This window comes from Carassius carassius, chromosome 6, assembly GCF_963082965.1.
Source record: "Carassius carassius chromosome 6, fCarCar2.1, whole genome shotgun sequence".
In the NCBI taxonomy this organism is placed as follows: Eukaryota; Metazoa; Chordata; class Actinopteri; order Cypriniformes; family Cyprinidae; genus Carassius; species Carassius carassius.
In genome coordinates, this window is record NC_081760.1 from 5,359,984 (window position 1) to 5,373,491 (window position 13,508).

Below are 13,508 nucleotides of genomic sequence, written 5' to 3' on the forward strand. Positions count from 1 at the left end.
TCAAAAACACACTACACATAACGAATCTTCATCACAACAGAGACAGCTCACTGCGCTGCCCTAACCAAACTGCAATTGCAATTCAAATTCAATCAGTGTGTGAATGAAATCTTTAAGGCGAGTTTATTCTTCTATGCAGTTGTTCTCACAGTCTTTCTAATGTGATGGGTGAGTGACTATCTAGAAAGAGAAGGTCAGTAAAAAACCCTGTTTTTGCAAATATCTGTGACAAATGTCACTATACAATTTGTGTAATTGCTGTAATTACTAAAAAATGAACCGATTTTCTTATTGCGATTTTAATATCCGAGAGTCTGCCAATATCGGATTTATCTTATGCAAACAAAGGAAAGATTACTACTATAATGAGGCTAAACTGTGCTGATAATCATAACATCCGACTTTTATGACATCTTTATCTTGTTAGACAAAAAAAAACATTTCTGTTTTCTTACCAAATGTCTTTGTTATTTTCTATGAACATATTTAATTAAGTCAATAAATCTAATGTAGTAGTTTAATTTGGACATACCCAAGCTAGTAGAAACTTGGATAAAAACAAAAAAAATCAAGCTAGACTAAAAACACATGAGACTACCAAAAGGTGCAGCTGTTATGTTTTTAGCAGAGGTAAAATAGGGCAGGGAGAGTTTATCTCCCCCTTACATCGAGCATGTATCAGGAATGTCTCAGATCTGTATCAGCTGAACTAAATTAAAAATGTGTGCTTTGTGGCGTCAAGGGTACATGTGTCTCTAGGTGTGAAAAATAATTAGATTTCATCTCCTTTTAAAATAACCATAAAGTAAAATCTGCAAAGTTATTTAAATGTAAGCAATAATATTTGCTTAATAAATCTATATTAATAAAAAATTAAAAGTTAGTACCATTTTAAAAGTTTTTATTTTTATTATTATTATTTTTATTTTTTTTGTATTTATGCACTGCCAATAGTTCTAAAAATAGCCAAAGACGTACAATTAAATTAGTGTATTTTTTTAAGTGGTTATAATATCATTACAATCAAAGAGCGGTTTCCTTGCTTTCGAACAGCTGCTCTACCGTCCTCACAAGATCTGAACCCAACCTGTTCAGCAATTTATTTGGCTGATCTCCATTTCCATGGAACTAAATCAAACAAATGCTCAGATTTACTTACTCATGCCCTACAAATTTCAAAACATCAAAGCAGCTGCTTTAATCGAACTAAAAAGATTAGGTTAAATTAATATGTTGAGTAAGATTCTGTCAATGTTTGTGAGTTTTATTTAGACTCATCCTTATGTAGAGCTGTCCCATAAACAACTGAAATATAATTACATATAAAACATTTCCATCTGAAATATATTGTCATATGAAGTAAAAACATATACAAAACAAGAAATTGGAACAATTCCATTTATTAACATTTATATCTAACCCTTACAAAATATGTTTTTGTATGTGTAATACATTTTTGGACATATACGTCACACATCTATATCCCACCTAAAACCCGTAAATGCTTATAAATGATAAATTATAAGTTATAAATTAAAATATACATTCTCTATATTGAAAAATATTGAAAAAATGTATTTAGATGAAAACACACACACACATATACACTCACCTAAAGGATTATTAGGAACACCTGTTCAATTTCTCAATAATATAATTATCTAATCAACCAATCACATGGCAGTTGCTTCAATGCATTTAGGGATGTGTTCCTGGTCAAGACAATCTCCCGAACTCCAAACTGAATGTCAGAATGTCTAAATCTGAGTATTTCACAATCTGCTCAGTTGCTTTTTTTTTACGCACAACCATTTCTAGGGTTTACAAAGAATGGTGAGAAAAGGGAAAAACATCCAGTATGCGGCAGTCCTGTGAAGAAAATGCCTTGTTGATGCTAGAGGTCAGAGGAGAATGGGCCGACTGATTCAAGCTGATAGAAGAGCAACTTTGACTGAAATAACCACTCGTTACAACCGAGGTATGCAGCAAAGCATTTGTGAAGCCACAACACGCACAACCTTGGGGCGGATGGGCTACAACAGCAGATTGTTTCTGACCATGTCCATCCCTTTATGACCACCATGTACCCATCCTCTGATGGCTACTTCCAGCAGGATAATGCACCATGTCACAAAGCTCGAATCATTTCAAATTGGTTTCTTGAACATGACAATGAGTTCACTGTACTAAAATGGCCTCCACAGTCACCAGATCTCAACCCAATAGAGCATCTTTGGGATGTGGTGGAACGGGAGCTTCGTGCCCTGGATGTGCATCCCACAAATCTCCACCAACTGCAAGATGCTATCCTATCAATATGGGCCAACATTTCTAAAGAATGCTTTCAGCACCTTGTTGAATCAATGCCACGTAGAATTAAGGCAGTTCTGAAGGTAAAAGCGGGTAAAACATAGTATTAGTATGGTGTTCCTAATAATCCTCTAGGTGACTGTATATATGCATTTAATAGAATTTTGTAACAAGCTCCAAGTAGTAAAATTACTGCCAATTTTTATGTCCCCATGGTCTTCTTTGTTTGTAAAAGTAACTGTTGTTCTTCTGAAACAAATTGCTAGAGGATCTATCTTCGAACACTCTATATACAGTAAATATAAACCGCTTTGAATCAAAAGGCATAGATTTTTAAACATCTCTGCAATTGATCTGTACTTGGAGACCAGAGAACTGGTCATGGACAGACACAGTAAGTTGCCACAGGCATCTGAGCCTTGATTCATTTTCAGACCACTAAATCATGAACAAACAATTTCAGGCACTTCTGCTTCTCAAGATTTGATGCTGTAGCCTACCTGTACAGCATTATATTTAATATTAATATTTCTCACACATTACCATAAAAAATGCATACATATATGCAGTGCATACTGTACATACATACAAATGTGAACATATTTTTTTAATCTTTAACAGTAATTTTAAAACATGCTGTGAATATTACAAATAATATTGTAAGTTGTTTTTATTATTATTATTTTTATTATTATTATTAATTATTATTATTATTATTACTTTATTTAAAACTACATTTGTGTGTAATTAGCTATGAGCTCAAATAGTAGAGCATGCTAGTAATGCCAGAATCAAACCATGCATAGACTGATAAAATGTTTTTTTTAATAAAAGTATCTACCAAATGCATAAATGTTAATATCCCAAGAAGGTGGTCTAGAAATTAATATTATAAGAAATTACAAGAAAAAAAGTCTGGTCTTTTGAAATATGTGGTTCATATTTTATGCCATTTCAAGAATTAGAAATAGAGTTTTCAAGATTGATATAGCTTAACCATTCCAACAACTTAACAACAGAAATGGGTCAAACTGAACCTCAGCCTAACATAAGGGTAAAGGAATTTTGGAATCTTGGTCAAATAAACTCTTTGTTCTCATTTTTAAAAAGTATTGTACAAATAGTTTGTTCTTCTAAAACAAAAGCTGAGATATGGCTGGGCTCCCAGAGGCCTCAAAAATAGCACCCCACTCCTCAACAAGGTACAATTTGCTAAAACACAAATAATGTGTTTTAATGTGTTTAAAGAATTGTGCACAAAAATTTTAATTACTTAAGTTTAGGAGTTTGTTCAAACGTAATTATTTACAGTGATAATCTTCGAAAATTATACTGGCACCACCAAAACCACTTGGAAAAAAATGGTTGTTTCAACAGGGTTGTAGTAGACATTAGTCTTTTAAAATGTATGTCCCTTTAAAAAAAATAATAATAAATTCCCGTAACAGCAGAGAATGGTGTCAACAACACCAAGATCATGAGTTCAACTGGCAGCCAAAAGTCTGGAATAATTAAGATTATGATGCTCAATGAAGATTCTAAAATGCTCATTTTGCTCATACAGCAAGACATGGGGTTTTATTAACAAAGTTCGGGGGGAGCACAATCAGATAATCATCCAATTTGGCACAGGTGTATCTCGTTTAGCTTATCATCTTAACTAGCACACAAGCGTGTATATATATCCAGTTTTCCTACCTCCTGTCCCACGACAGTTTTTCGGCATCCCTCCTCCACCCCAACTAATTACTTCTAATCTATTTATCCCAAATTAGGGATAGGGGGAGTCAAAATATGCCCATTATTCGCTTTCAGATTAGTTGTAAGGGTAAACTCGTGAAATGTGTACGTTTGATTGAAAGTTTTGATTTGATTGAAAGACTTTTTTAATGTTACTAAAATAATTATTTTTCAAACAAATGCTGTTCAATGAACTGTTCAGTGATTCATCAAAGAAACCGGTTTCCCAAGAAAATATTAAGAAAAAAAAATAATAAATAATAATAATAGTAAATACTTATCCCAACAGCCAATAAATCCTTGAGAGACATGCACCTTTTGCATTCGTGGATTGTATTATTAAGAATCATGGGCTTTTCTTGGCTTACGTTCATGGCTTATGAGCAGATTTTGATTCCCAAGAGCCATTACCATGTGTTTTAATCTCTGCACCGATTTTATTTAAAGCATGCATCCTCTCTTGTGTTCTGTTAGGTCTGATAGGTCTGTTAATGCTGGTTAGTAATTGTTAATGCACATCTGGATGTCCATGTACATAGGATTTATATGCAGATGAAGTCATGAAAAAAAAATTCAAATAGTGGTTTAAAGCTTTGTTTTGGTTGCTTCATGGAGGAAACCAGGTAGAAAATAAAGCTTGTATGTGCACACAATATTATGCTACTGGGGATTTATAAAGGAGATCTGGTGGCTTTCATAAATCAGAAAATCCATGGAAACATTTCTACACGAGGTCCCAGGTCTTTATTTGTTGAGGGGAAAACATTTTGGGCATGGGCATATTAAAAAGTGACTGAATAACTAGGCATAGGGGAACTGGAGTGGACCTACCAAATATGATGACTCTTATGAACCCAGCTAACAAAAATAAGTTCACGTTTAGCTATGATTCTCGTTAAGTTATGAAAATGGTGTTTCTGAATGTCTCTGAAAATGGTGTTTCTGAGAACAATCCATTTTATAGTTTTTCAAACATCATGAGAATGTTACTATTGGATGTTCAATGATTTTTTTTTTTAACAATTAGTAACATTTAAAAAATTAGAGGAATGTCTAACTTAAACATTTTAGAAATAAAACATTCCATGAATGTCATAGAAAGAAAGTTGCTATATAAGTGCTATATAAATAAAAAATTACTTCACTTGATGAATTGACTAGATGAAGTGCATCTCAATCTCAAAACAAAAGCAATTACTGTTTCAGAAAAGATAGTTTTCACCAGAAATTGCCTTAATGTGATGTTGTGTTCTCCCTTATGAAGGTATATAGCAGTGGCGAAAGAAGTCACTTTCAATCTCAATGTGAGGTTCTGTATTCCAGACTGAATCTGTGGCAATGACCTTGTAATCTACAGACAGGCTCCCTCAGTGATGGTGTCCAGTCTATTTATACTTTCGGATGTTTGTTGTGGTGCATAGTGACCTTGACCTTATGTGTTAGGACTCTCTTGGAAAATATAACAAGTGTTCACAGACCCAATACTGCTCTCAGTTATTTATCAGCTTTTGTTGACGAAAAAAATAAATAAATAACAATCCATTGTATAAAACACCTGTTATTATTTACATTTTGCATTTACAGTGGATTCAAGGTTAACATGTTTGTTTTTTGTAATCCGCAATATCACACGTTGCATTAGTTCTCCCTTTTATTAATAAGCAATCTCTTTGATATTAGTGATACCCATAGGCGCCGATTTATGTTTTTCTCCGTGGGTGCTCAAGGGCGCACGCCATTTAAAAAATAAAAAAATAGACTAGGCTATTCAAAAAATATTGCATTTCAGAACCTTAGGCTAATGGACAGCGGCCGATACAAACAAACACAACAGCGTCACTTCTCAAAAATACAAACAGGATTGGAGATGAAAAGTTTAACTGACACGTAACCGCTTATGCGTTCAGCTTCTTGGGAAATTAATGTTTTGTAAATATTGATTAAAAAACTATTGCGAAAGGACAGCGTTTCCATTAACCGATTGTTGCGACTAAAATAATGAGTTTCTGGGAATGTCTACCTCATTTATGTTTCGAGGTTTCTTTTGATAGTGGCATGGCTTTTCTTTGAGGTTTCGAATCCATTATTCATATAGGCTAAAAAAAATTTAATTTTATTTTATTTTATGTATTTAACAAAGAACTCGTATTCTGTCCAAAAGTAGGCTACTTTTGTGTCCATTAGTTTTTCCTCTTTTAAACCGTATATAGGCCTATACTTGAGCAGAAAAAATTTTCCCATTTAAACCCTGTTACGAATTTTAAGGAGTCTAGGGAATGTACCGTAACATTTACATATTAACGTACTGCTGGGTATGAAATGAGGTGGAAGAACATGACAGACAAAACTTTGAAAGAGAAAAAATACTGGACGTTTATTCACAAAAAGCCAAAGCCACTAGATCCAGTAAAATAACAATAATAATGTGCGCTATGTACAAGGTGAAAATGTAAACAAACAAACAATAAAATGGGAAAAGAACGAAAGCGGCGCCAAAGGAAAGAACAAAATATAAGAAAACAATCCTTAATCTAAACCTAATCTAACCAAAGCAAAATGTAGAAAATAAACCGAAATCTTCAGTGCAGTTTTTTATAACAAATCTATCCATTTTAGTCTGATTAATGATTAGTGATTATGGAAAGCAGTAAATGATTACATACTCGCACGGCACTGTATAGTGGGGGATGGGACGTTTTCAGAAACGCTGTGATTGGTGGATAGGATATGGAACATGCATGCGACTGGTTATGTCACTGTCACTGACAACAACATAACCAATCACAGTGTGGCAGACGCTTCATAGCGCCAACTGCAATGTTTAATTTTAAATAAATGTAGCCTACTGGCAGTCTGGCACTGGCACACGTGGGTGCTCATTTTCTGTGGGTGCTCGGTATTTTCCGTGGGTGCTCGAGCCCCGGAGCACCCACGGTATCGGCGCCTATGGTGATACCACACCATCAAGGTTACTGTCTTTTATTTTTAATTCTCTTTTTGAAATGAAGCTTAGGGCTACCTTTTTCTGCTTATCAGCACAGGTTCAGATAATCACAACTACGCATGAGATATTGCTGTTATACAACAGTTCAATAAACAAAAATGTAAATTCAGTGTGACCCGGAGATTGCAACTGATTTGAATTCAGTATTGAGACATTTTTCAGAGTGAAACAGAATATTGGATGATTAAATAAATAAATAAAAGAGGGTTATGCTTGATTTTAGCACATCTCCTCTCCTTCTCCAGCTCAGAGCAGAATGATGGTTGAAAAGGAGGGGGTCAGTCAAACTAACAGAGAAGAAACGCCATTCCAAAGGTGAAGCAAATTTTCAGATCTTGATTTAAGCTCAGTTCGGATCCAAACTGAGCTCATACTTATACGATCGAAATGCCATGTGGCTCCCATACTATTCTCCATAGGAAATAAACGACTTCCAATCTGTCGTTTGCAGGAGAAAAAACAGCTTTGTCTGTTTTCGATCTGTCGACAAAAATATTCTCACAATTTTGTTCCTGAATGAATCAGAGTTGGATGAATAAATTAATCAACACCTTTTTAATGTCACTTGTCGCCACCTACTTACAACAATGTTAACTGCAGAGAGAGTCACAGAAGGAAAAAGACTCAGTGCTGTTCAACTGCACACTTTAAAATGCTGCTCAACCAACCAGATTTAAGAATCAGAAAATTTTTTTAAAATCTATTATCGTCTTCAAAAACTAAATAATCAATGGTTGTCAGGATCTGACAATAATTCCATATTGGTTTTCTCAATAGTCACATTTTCATAATTAATTACCCTGTAACGATGAACAGGGTGGCTGCTAGCTGAAGACAACAGATGACCAGATGCTGAGAGGCCTGCTGTAGACCAGACACCACAAGTCTAATGACTTAGTCTTGATAGCCCAGTTTGACAAGCTCCAAGAATACCAGTGAGACAGTGAGTAAATGTTCTTGATGACACCATCTTAATCATTAGCATGATATGGTCAGGCTCTCCGCTGTTCTCTCTCCCTCAACAGGGGCCAATGTAGCATCTTCTACCAAGCAGCAAAACTGTGGGTCCATGTCTTAGCATCCCATGGTTCTTCACTTGTCATGTTGGCTGTAGAAGCAAACGCTTAGTTTATTTTTGTAAAAATGAACATTTGAAGCACTTAAATCTCAATGCTGTTTGTGCAGCAAGGCTCTCCCAAAATACATATATGTCACTGTTTTTCTAATGTATTTTTTGTTCTATTACCTCCTTTTTCCTCTTTCTCTTTTTTCGATAAGCTTTATGTATGTGAGGCCACCAGGACTGTGCAGATAGAGAAAGCATAATGCTGACCCAGGCGGATCATCCTTTCAACCTGTCACACAGCAGAAAAGCAGAAAACTATACCATGGCTCCGCGGGTTTACTCTCCACAAGATAGAGCTGCTTGGAAGTTATGTTTGATCAGATGACCTTGTGAGACTCAAATCAACAAACAATGGTTGCACACCCACCAAACACCTTCCTACACACATGCTCAAAACCCTTCAGTGCATTATTTATGCAGGACACCACAGAGTGGATTAGCAGAGCACACACCATTCCGGCTTCTTGAAAAGACCAGACCCAGACAAATTCCCTATCACACAAACACATTCAACCCTACCAATACAACGGGAAAAGCATATCACACACTCTCTGGCACACAAACACAAAAAAAAGGGCTTAAAGGGATAGTTCACCCAAAGATCTTTCTTCTGAAGAACACAAAAGAAGATATTTTGAAGAACTGTTTGTGTCTGAACAATGAAAGTAAGAGCGATCCAAAACAATTCTTGTCCCTATTGACTTTCATTATATGGACAAATAACACACTGAAATATCCTCTTTTGTATTTCACAGAAAAATAAGTCATTCAGATTTGAGGGTGAGTAAATGTTGACAGAATGCTAATGAAAACTTACCTATAGGTCATCTAATATGTGGATGAATTTGTTTCTTCATCAGAACAAGTTTAACCTGCCACAGGAGCTGCTCAAACAGTTATACTCAGCTGTCATTGAGTCCTGTGTCACTTCAATAACTGTTTCGTTTGGTTCAGCTACAAAATCAGACATGAGAAGACTACAGAGAACAGTTCGGACTGCTGAAAGGATTATTAGTGCTCCCTTGGCCTCCCTTCAAGAACTACTGTATATACATCCAGAGTGAGGAAAATGGCTCAGAAAATCACTCTGGATCCCTCACATCCAAGTTATCCCCTTTTTGAACTTTTGCCATCTGGCCGGTGCTTCAGAGCCGCAAATACCAGGACAGCCAGGCACAAGAACAGTTTCTTCCCCCAGACAATCTACCTCATGAACAGTTAAATGTTCCCCACTTATGCAATACAAATTTGCAATATCCTTCTATTTATTTGTTACCACCTCCATCCTAGTACATCCCTTCATCTCACTCAATTCTATTCCATTATCATCCATAGCACAACTGTTCATACAATTTATTATTATATTTTTTTTTAATTGTTGTGGTTCTCTCTGTGTACTGGAAGCTTATGTCACTAAAACAAATTCCTTTTATGCGCAAGCATACTTGGCAATAAAGCTCTTTCTGATTCTGATTCTGAACAGATTTGGAAGAAATTTTGCATTACATCACTTGCTCACCAGTGGATCCTCCAGAAATGATTATTAAAATCAACTTGATGTTTATCGTAGACACACAGCTTTTTACATCACAAGAGTTCATTGATGGACTGTAGCTGAGGGGATTACTTGTGGATTATTGTAATGTTTTTATCAGTTGTTTGGATACTTATTCTGATGGCACCCATTCAATTCAGAGGATCCATTAGTGAGTAAGTGATTTAATGATACATTTCTCCAAATCTTTTCTAATTTTGAAACAAAATCATCTAGAACCTGGATGGTCTGAGGGTCAGTACATTTTCAGCAATTAATTTATTTTTTATTTTTGGGTAAACGACTTCTTTAAATGACACAAGTAGAGCACAGCCCCTCCCCCACCAGCTCCCTTGGCCTTCTCCAATAAGCAAGGCATGCTTGATTTTAGATTTAAAGAAGGGTGACACCATAATGCACAAATTTCAAGATCTAAGGGGGTTTTGTCATGCGCATATACATGCAGAGTCCGTCAAAATTCCCTTACCCCAAATGTCCGCAATTTCACCACATCATATCAAATGTTAAACACACTTCTAACGGCCCGCTCCCTGAGGGATGTTTGACACCAGTCTATGCATGTGTTTGTGTGTGTGTGTGTGTGTCTGTGTGTGTGTGTTGGTAAGAATTTGTGTGTGTGTGTGTGTATGGGGTTGTGCCAGAGGGGTTTTACACTGGGTTAACCCACTCAACCACTTAAGACAATGAATAAATAAAGCGTCTGCCTCTCTCACGCACTCTCATCTTAGATCCCCCTTTCATTTAATCCAACAGTGATTTAGGGAACGAGCTAGAGAAAGGGAGAGGAAGATTTCATTCATGCATATTTCATGCATTTCTTCTTGTCTTTATCAGCTAGTGGGGCTGAAAGGTTCTTTGCTAACAGTAATAGAAAACCTTCCTTTGTCTCCCGTGGCTCCTCAGATACGTGATTTTGCCTGACTGAACGTTGTGACACATTACACACACACTGCCATGTCTTGCTATTACAAAAGAGGCTTTTAGTGACTTTCGCAACAGACATTTACATCTTTCTCACTACTTTTACTTAGCTGTTTGTATTTTACCCTTATCACTTTGATTCCCCTGCAATCTTTGAAAAGCAAATGGAAATCTTCAGTTTTTTTCTTATGTTCAGCGTGTTATTTGGCCCTGGCTGTAATCCATGAAATCAAAATTGACCATTCTTATTTTAATGGAATATTGCAGTGTCCATTATAATCTCGTCACATGATTATTTAGAAGAAGAAGATGAAGAAGATGAAGAATAGAAAACTCTGCAAAAAAAAATAAAAATAAAAAATAAATTATCTGACAACATTATTAAAAATTAAGACACATTATGCTTAAAACAAGAACAAATATCTGCCAATGGGGTAAGGACAATAATGTTGTCTAACCAATGTTGTTGTTTGGTACATTTTCAAAATTTTAACTCACTAAAAGTTTGACAAATTTTTAGAAAACAAGACTTAAAATCATTTTGCATCTCAAGTAAATGTATTTAGGAATTTTTTGAAGTGTACCTATGTTTTAAAAATGTTAATAATTGTTTGCAAATGACAGCGATTCATAAATCCAATCAAATTCTGATACAATCAAGTCCCGCCCTTCATTTCACTCAAAGATACGTCCCAATAGGGCCAAACATACAATTGCAACAAAAATTTCATGCTGACTTTTACTTTGACCTCAGGATCTCCGGGACTTAAAATCCACTAATTATCACTGTGTTCCAGTGAGGTGCATAAAAACAAACAAGGATGCTCCATTTACTGCCTTTAATAGAGCTGTCTGAGGATACAAGCCCTGCACCACATTGTGGTTAAGCCGTGGGTTGTCACAGCATTGCTTTACGGTCTTAAATAAACCGTCTGCACAAATGTTCCTGAAAAAAATCAGCCATGGGAGATGAGTCGGCATGGTGCATTTGAAACAGTCATGTGCGTTAAGAACAATGTATTTTTCAATAACATGTCTGGACAACAGCACAGGGAGTTGTCACAATAACTCTCCTACTTTTAATTATCTCCGCTTGTCTCAGATTTAACCTGAGGCTCTGGTCAGAGGTCCACATGTGCGAAAACACCCACACACACATAGCTGAGCCCCAGGAGTTGGCAACATGTGTGTGCGTAAGCCAATAACTGATCCACTGCCTGAGGAAATGGTCTCACCTCTAACTTTCTTGATTCTCTGCTCAATATCTCCCTCTTTTATTCAGCCAAGACATACCCTTCTCTCTCTCTACTCCTATTTATGTTTTTTTTTTTCTCTTACCCCTCATGTTGTTATCTCTCCTCCATCGGTAAGACATAATGTGACACGGCCGTTCTTAATTAAATTATCAGAATGCAAAATTACACATCAAATTGGATTCATGTCTAACATGCCCAAAAGCCTAGAATATGCACACTCACACACACACTTTATCTCCCCGAACATCGTTCCCCTGTGCAGTGTCTACACTTGTGAGGCCTGACCTTAAAGACATGAGCTAGAGAGAACGCTCTAATTTTGGTAGCAAGGAAAAAGGGCAATCAAACAAGAATAAAAAAACACCACAGGGAGCCCGGAGCATGAGAAAATTGAAATGACGATTAGGAAGCAGATAAGAGGCTCATTTTGTCGTTTTATTTTACCCTTTATCCTCTCTTCTTTAATCTTTACTTTTTGTTTCTCTAATTTATACATTCTTCTTTTAGGTTTCCAGTAGCTGGTAGAGTGGTAGTGCATAGCGCTCGCAACATCATGGGTTCCATGGCAGGGAATACATATATATGTACACTGATTAAAGAGTCTCTGTTTAAGAACAGTTTGCATTCACTGCTAAATTTTAGCATACTTGGATGTTTTTAGCATATAAAGTATGATGATGCATCAAATCGTATATTATTAAGGGAAATTTAGTCATCTGAAATTTTAATAATATAATCTAATTTAATAATTATTTGTTTATGTAATGTGTAATATACAAAATCAAATATAAATGTGTGCATTTTGGCAACTTGGACAAATAATGACAGTTAACTCAACCCAGCCAAATAGAGACGATCTGATATCATCCATAAAAATAAATTCACAGACCACTATTATTCAATGACAAAAAATAAATATTATTTAACCTCAGTACTTTTTAGGTGGAATAAATCTCTCAAATGTGAAATCAGATGAAAATTCAAGATTCATAAATGCATAAACATTCAATTAGATGGGATTTAGTCACATCTTTACTTGCATCTTACCTTATTTTACCCTCTATCTAGAATGCAATTTCAATTGCTGTGGATAAATGCATCTGCTTAATGCTGAAATACATAAACCAATGTAAATTCTATCATTTCCAAATTACAGTAACCTTTCTGTTATCTGGATTTGTGTAGAAGCTTTGATTTAAGTCAATGGATAAATATGGCAATAGACTGTCAAAGTACTACACATTAACAACATTCTGCATTATATACAATAAAATGATTGTGTGTAAAAGAATACACATTCATTCCATGCATCTGCTATGTCACTGAATGCATTCAGTGGTGTTTTTAAAGTCTTGAATAGTCACAGTATTGCTAGGGAGAAATGATGGAAACACCACATGACCAACAACTGCAATTATTATTCTAACCAAACACAACAACAGAGGCAGGCAACTGGCAGAGTGCCATGCACAAATTAAGTCGACATATAATTAAATTGAACTACTTTGTTTTTTGTGTTGCCATAGCATGAAGCAACTGGTTTGTGGTACCTTCAGGCTTTAGATGAGCTGACCTAGAAAACTGAAAGCATACTTA